Below are 7487 nucleotides of genomic sequence, written 5' to 3'. Positions count from 1 at the left end.
CCCCTCTTGTTCTATAACCACATTACTAGCCTTAAGTAGAAAAACAAATAAAAAAAAAAAATCCCAAGCGAATCTTTGGTTAGCTTAAGATAGAAATTGTGCATCAACTAAGTGTGGGGAAATTGTGAGAACTTTGGTTAATAAGGGAATGTATTTAATTTATTCGAATATTGGGAATTTGGGAACCTACTCATGAAAAAAAAAAACCAAAATAGAAAAATAATAGAAAATCCATGTACATTGATAAGTTATGTTTGTTTCTCTACAATTAAAAAAAAAAGAGAGAGAAAAAAGAGAAAAATAAAAAATTACTCAATACATAAGTAAATAAGGGGACAAAATTACCCCAATGCTAAGTTAATGAAAATATCAATGCATATGTGATAAAAGTAAAGAAATATCAAAATTTTGGTACATGAGTATGGGAATCATACAAAAGTGGAAATTATGGGTAGCTAGGCATGAATTAGAATTATATAGAGTATAAGTATGTTAGGTGAAAGTTTAGGTTAATTAAAGATTCAATACATACCTCACTTAACCACATATATATCCTCACCTTTACCTTAGCCCCATTACAACTTTGAAAAGACCTCATGATGTTTGCATTAGTACACTAAATTTTTGTTGATTGGTAAGATGAAGAACAAAGTTAGAAAGCATGACTAGAGAAGAGTAGAGTGATTAACCCTATACACTTAAGAGATTAGAGTGCATATACACTTCCTGTAAGGGTTCAATGCTTAATTCTATGTTCCCTGCTTTCATGAGCTATCTTTTTACAAGTTTACTTGTCTTTATTTTATATGATTTGAATTAGTGGAATTTGAATTATTTTTGTCTTTGAGAACTTATTTATTTTTAACCAAGTAGGTAGAAACATCTTAGCATGTAGTTGCATTCATATACATAGGTTGCATTTCATGCATTCTACCATTCCTCTTCATTTCTTTATAGTTTCTCTTGAACTTAGCATGAGGACATGCTAATGTTTAAGTGTGGGGAGGTTGATAAACCACTATTTTATGGTTTATCTTGTGCTCAATTGAGTGGATTTCATCAACTCTTTACCCACTTATTCATAATATTTGCATGGTTTTATATTTCTTTCCTGATTTTGTGCTATGATTGAAAACATGCTTCTTTGATCTTATAATTTCTTATTATTAATCGTCTATTATTACTATTAGATGCCTTGATATGTGTGTTAAGTGCTTTCAGAGATTATAGGGCAGGAATGGCTTGGAGGATGGGAAGAAAGCATGCAAAAGTGGAAGGAATGCAAGAAGTTGGAGAAATTGCTAAGCTGTCCAGCCTGACCTCTTCGCACTCAAACGGCTATAACTTTAGCTACATAAGTCCAAATGACACGGTTCTAGTTGCGTTGGAAAGCTAACGTCTGGGGCTTCGATTTGATATATAATATGCTATAGTTCTTCTGACGCTAGGTGACGCGACCGCGTGATCCATGCGGCCGCATCGCAGTGACGAAAATCCAGCGTGGCAAAATTCGAAACCAGCGAATTCTGGACTATTTTTGACCCAGTTTGCGGCCCAGAAAACATAGATTAGAGGCTATAAAGTGGAGGAATACATCCATTCTTAGGAGGGCTCTCATATTCACAATTTTAGGAGTAGATGTAGTTTTTAGAGAGAGAGGTTCTCTCCTCTCTCTTAGGATTAGGATTTAGGATTTCTCTTTGTTTTAGGAGTGACTCTCAATCCCAGGTTCAACGTTCTTTTACTTTATATTTATCTCTTACGTTCAGATACTTTAATGCTTATATTAGTTATGTTGCCTATTTGGCTTATGCTACATTCATGTTATGATTTTTTTAATTAATATTATTTGAGGTATTTCAGATTTAAGATTGCTTTGCTTTTAATTTAATTTAGATATTTTCTTCCTTTTGGTTTTGGTTAGGTAATTGGTAACACTTGAGTTGTCAAACTCAGGAGTGGTTGAAATTGGCAGATTTTGCTTTAGCTAGGATTGCTCTAACACTAGTCTCTCCACAGGAGTTGACTAGGACTTGAGAATCAAGCTAATTAGTCCACTTGACTTAACTAAGTGGGATTCAAATTCAATTCTTATCACATCTGATAAGGATAACAAGGACAGGATTTCCGGTTCTCATACCTTGCCAAAAGCTTATTTTTCAGTTATTTATTTATTTTTATTGCTTTGAAAATATACCTGTGCCCATTGCCCAAACTCCAAATTTTCCCAATTTACAAACTCATAACCCATAATAAGAACATACCTCCCTGCAATTCCTTGAGAAGATGACCCGAGGTTTAAATACTCGGTTATCAATTTTAAAAGGGGTTTGTTACTTGTGACAACCAAAACGTTTGTATGAAAGGACTTTTGAAGGTTTAGAAACTATACTTGCAACGAGGATTTATCCGCAAATTTTCTAGACCACGCAAAAGTTCTCTCATCACTAACCCACTAACCATTTGATAAATTGCTCTAACCAAGCTAACTATACTCTGTTTAGTGAACTTTGCATTTGCTATTTCTTGTACTTGTTCCTTGTATGACAGGTAGGAGAAAGGAAACCTCAACCTCATTCGATAGTGAACCGGAAAGAACCTTCCTGAGATTGAAGAGGAAAGCAAGAGGAAAGAGGGCTGTTGGTGCAGAAGAAGAGGATGAAGACTTTGATATAACCATGGAGGATGATATGGAAAACCATCATGAAGGAGAAGTGAACAATCATGCCAGAAGAGGTGTAGCCAACCCTGCTGGACAAGATAGGAGAGTTTTGGGATCCTACATCAATCCAAACCCAGGAAACTGTGGTAGCAGCATTCAGAAGCCAACTATCCATGCTAATAATTTTGAATTGAAGCCTCAGCTCATAACTCTTGTCCAAAACAACTGTTCTTTTGGAGGAAGTGCTCAGGAGGACCCTAATGAGCATCTCACCAAATTTCAAAGGATATGTGACACAGTTAAATCTAATGGTGTTCAATCCTGACACCTATAGATTGCTACTGTTTCCATTTTCTTTGAGAGACAAAGCATCAAAATGGCTAGAATCATTCCCCAAGGAAAGCTTGACAACCTGGGAAGATGTGGTGAATAGATTCTTAACAAGGTTCTACCCTCCACAAAAGGTAAACAGGCTGAGAACTGAAGTGCAGACAATCAGACAGCAGGATGGTGAGACTCTTTATGAAGCCTGGGAGAGATTCAAAGATTTGACAAGGAAATGCCCCCCCGATATATTTAATGAGTGGGTGCAAATTCATATCTTTTATGAAGGATTGAGTCACGAATAAAAAAAAACTGTAGACCACTCATTTGGAGGTCCCTTAAACAAGAAGAAGATCATTGAAGAAGCCATTGATGTTATAGAAACTGGTTGACAATGAGTATTTTTATGCCTCAGACAGAAGTAATAACAAGGGAGTCTTGGAATTAAACCATATGGATACAATCCTGGCCCAGAACAAGATGATCACCAAGCAACTGGTTGAATTGACCAAGCAAATGGAGAAGAATCAGGCTGCAGCTATCCACACTCAACCATCACCCTAAGAAGAGTTGGACACATACGAAGGAGTTAACTGGGAGGAAGCTAATTACCTTGGAAACTCATCCAGGCAAGTGAATGATCCATACTCTAAAACTTATAACTCTGGTTGGAGGAACCACCCAAACTTTGAGTGGGGGAACCAATAAAACCAAGGCCAAGACCACAGAACCCATAATCCAACCTAGTATAACAACTCTACTGACCAAAACTCCAACCAAAAACCATACCAGACACCACAAAACACTTACTCATAGCCACCATTCCAAAGCCACAACAACCACTCTCAACACCCCAATTTCAACCGACCATCACCACATGATGTTGATAGAATGGCCAAAATGGAAGCTATGCTTGCAAACCTTTACAAGGAGTCTGAAGACATGAAAAAATTCAGGGAAGAAGTGAGAGGGAGTATAAAAAACCGAGGAGAGGTTCTTAAGAATCTTGAATCTTAGGTAGGACATCTTTCACAGCAGACTCCGAAGTCCACTGATAGTTTCCCAAGTAACACAGAGAAAAATTCAAGAGGGGAAATGAAGAAGGTGAAATGGGAAGAGTGTAAGGCAGTTACCCTTGCAAATGAAGAAATTCAGGAAGGAGATACCAGCAAACCAATAGAGCATAGCCAAAGAAACTCTCAAAGAAACTTGGAGAAAAAGGAACAAGGAACTGGATCTGTACAAAGGAAAGAATCAACAAGGAAGGAAATTCCGAAACCTTATGTGCCAAAGGCACCATTTCCTCAGAGACTCAAGGGAGATGAAAAAGAAAAGTCATATTCAATATTCTCTTAGTGTCAACATCCCCTTCATCAAAATTCTCCAACAGATGCCTACATACATCAAGTGCATGAAAGAGCTACTGACCAAGAAAGGAACCTTAAAAGGAGGGACAAACAGTGACAATGAACAAGAAATGTAGTGCCCTCATCAAGAAGGATGTACCTCTGAAGAAAAAAGATCCAGGGAGCTTTCATATTCCCTGTGGCATAGGAGAGACAAAAATTGACAAGAGATTTTGTGATCTAGGAGCTAGCATAAATGTGATACCTCTATCTCTTATGAAGAATTGCAAATTAATGAGCTGAGATCCACGGATGTAATTATCTAATTGGCAGATAAAACTCAGAAGCAGACCAAAGGAGTAGTCAAAAATGTATTGGTAAAAGTAGAAAACTACTTCCTCCCCACTGACTTTGTTGTTCTGGACATGGAAGAAAGTTACCTTCATCCCATTATTCTGGGGAGATCATTTTTAGCCACTGCTAGAGCCCTGATAGATGTAGAACAAGGAGAGTTAATCCTGAGAATACATGATGAACACCTGACGTTGGGATTTTTGCCAGTAAAGAATGTCATAAAAATAGTCGCATTGTAGATATAGTCTCTAAATCGACAGAAATCCCTTCGTACAAATGTTTTGGTTGTCACAAGTAACAAACCCTTTTGAAATTGATAACCGAGTATTCAAACCTCGGGTCATCTTCTCAAGGAATTGCAGGGAGGTATGTTCTTATTATTGGTTATGAGTTTGTAAATTGGGGTTTAGGAAGTAAGGTGGGAATATGTTATATGACAAATAAAATAAAATAATAATAATAAAATAAACTCTTGGCAAAGTATGAAGAACTGGAAGTCCTATCCTAGTTATCCTTATCAATTGTGATGAGAATTGGATTCTTCCTCCACCTTATTAACCTCTAAGTATGAAGGTAAGTTAAGTGGACAAATTAATTCGAATCCTCAAGTCCCAGTCTTTCCTTGGGAAAAGTTAGAGTTATTAGATCTCGAAGTAATTCTTGAAGAATTTCAATTTTTCAATCAACAATGAGTTTGATAACTCAAGAGTTACCAATGACTCAACCAAAGCCAAAAGAGAAAAATCCAAATTATTTATATGATAAAAAGGAGCAATTATAAGTCTGAAATACCTCAAAATATATTAAATAGAAAATCAATCTAAACATAGAGAGTCATAAACAAAATAGAGAAAAGAAATAAAAGAACATTGAACCTGTGATGGCAAAAGATGAAATAATCATGAAGTGAAAAGAATCCTAATTCTAAATCCTAAGAGACAGGAGAGAACCTCTCTCTCTAAAAGCTACATCTACTCCTAAAATTGTGAATGTCAAAAGCCTCCCTATGAATGGATGCAATCCCCCACTTTATAGCCTCTAATCTGTGTTTTCTGGGCCGCGAACTAGGTCGAAAACAGCCCGGAAATCGCTGGAGAAGAATTCAAACACGCTGATTTCCGTCACTGCGACGCGGCTGCATGGATCACACGGTCGCGTCACCTAGCGTCAGGGGAACTATAGCATATTAGATATCAAATCGAAGCCCCGGACGTTAGCTTTCCAATGCAACTAAAACCGCGTCGTTTGGACCTCTGTAGCTAAAGTTATAGCCATTTGAGTGCGAAGAGGTCAGGCTGGACAGCTTAGCAACTTCTTCATCTTCTTGTATTCCTTCCACCTTTGCATGCTTCCTTTCCATCCTCCAAGTCATTCCTGCCCTATAATATCTGAAAACACTTAACACACATATCAAGGCATCTAATGGTGATAAGAGAGGATTAATAATAAGAAAATATAAGATCAAAAAGCATGTTTTCAATCAAAGCACATAATTAGGAAGGCAAATGTAAAACCATGCAAATAGTATGAATAAGTGGGTAAAGAGTAGATAAAAACCACTCAAATGAGCACAAGATAAACCATGAAATAGAGGTTTATCAACACCTCACCTTTCATGTTTTCAAACCTACATCTGAGTCTGAGCCAGAACCTATAGAGTCAAAGGATGATCACAGCAACATGTGCACAAAGGAAAGCAAGAGTGAATCAGTAGCTGAACCCCTGAAACAATCCTTAGTAAACAAGCAAGAATCTCAAGACATACAGCAACCAAGAGAACTCAAGAAGGAACTGAAGCCACAAGAGTTGAGAAGAGCAGTTAATGAGGAACCCCCTGACACAATGATCACTGGAGCACCACTGGAAGAAGAGAAAAGAGTTGTGAAGAAATTGCCAAGGGGATGGAGAAATGAGAAGATTCCTACAGAGGGTATTTCTCCTGGAGACAATGTGATATCAGCCCACCATCCACCAACCCCACCCCATTTTCCAACCATTCCATCCCAGCTACCTCAAGTGTTCACCATCAGAAAGGTCCTCTCCCTAGAGCATGTAGAGATCATCAAGGAATCAAGTGGAGACCGCTTCACTGTAAGGGGAGAAGATTTGAAGCATTACAATCCGCCCTAACAGTAAACCAACCGTCAAGCTAATGACGCTAAAGAAGTGCTCCATGGGAGGCAGCCCATGATTTAGTTTCCTTGTTTTTAATTTTTCAGTATGAATAATAATTGTTGCTCTAACATGAACTCAAGCTCTCATAGACAATTTTGACAACTATCCATGACATTGTGAAGCATATGATCAAATTCTAAGTTTGGTGTGCCTATAGACACACTAATATACCCTTAAAAATGATGATCATATTGCCATTCTGACATGTGTTTCTTGGAATATATAGCCAAACATTAAGTTTGGTGTTCTATATATCGCAAGAACAAGGCATGAGAGTCAAAGTTCTTTTGAGTTTTGAAAGTCATGAAAGTGCAACCATGTTTATAATTTTTAGTTCATGTTTAGAAATAGAAAAAAATAAAGTGTTTCTCATGATGGTTTAACCAAAAGTGACACTAATCCCGTTGAGATCTCAATGACAATACTTGGAGGAAGTAACACTTTGAACCATATAGCCAAACACTAAGTTTGGTGTCCTCCAAAACTATATATATAAGAAGGGGAGTCACCGTTGCATAAGGAATGCTAGTCAATTATTTTTTTAGCTTTAAATATTAATTGTTCTCTTGCCGCCACTTGTTAGTACTTACTTCTTTTGGCTTGTTATGATGGTTAGGTGAGCAGAA

The 7487-nt window shown here is 37.3% G+C and overlaps 1 non-coding gene across 1 annotated transcript; it reads right to left on the bottom strand.

Annotated features, from left to right (window-relative positions):
- Window positions 1-3132: 3132 nt before the first annotated feature.
- LOC148544447 (small nucleolar RNA R71) lies at window positions 3133-3239 on the bottom strand. The gene has a single exon (XR_015901539.1). It is a non-coding gene; the product is annotated as a small nucleolar RNA R71 (small nucleolar RNA).
- Between the last annotated feature and the right edge of the window lie 4248 nt (window positions 3240-7487).

The sequence above is a fragment of the Arachis ipaensis genome, chromosome B9, assembly GCF_059453495.1.
Source record: "Arachis ipaensis isolate K30076 ecotype BB chromosome B9, ASM5945349v1, whole genome shotgun sequence".
Lineage (NCBI taxonomy): Eukaryota > Viridiplantae > Streptophyta > Magnoliopsida > Fabales > Fabaceae > Arachis > Arachis ipaensis.
This window is presented reverse-complemented; position numbering and strand designations above follow the sequence as displayed.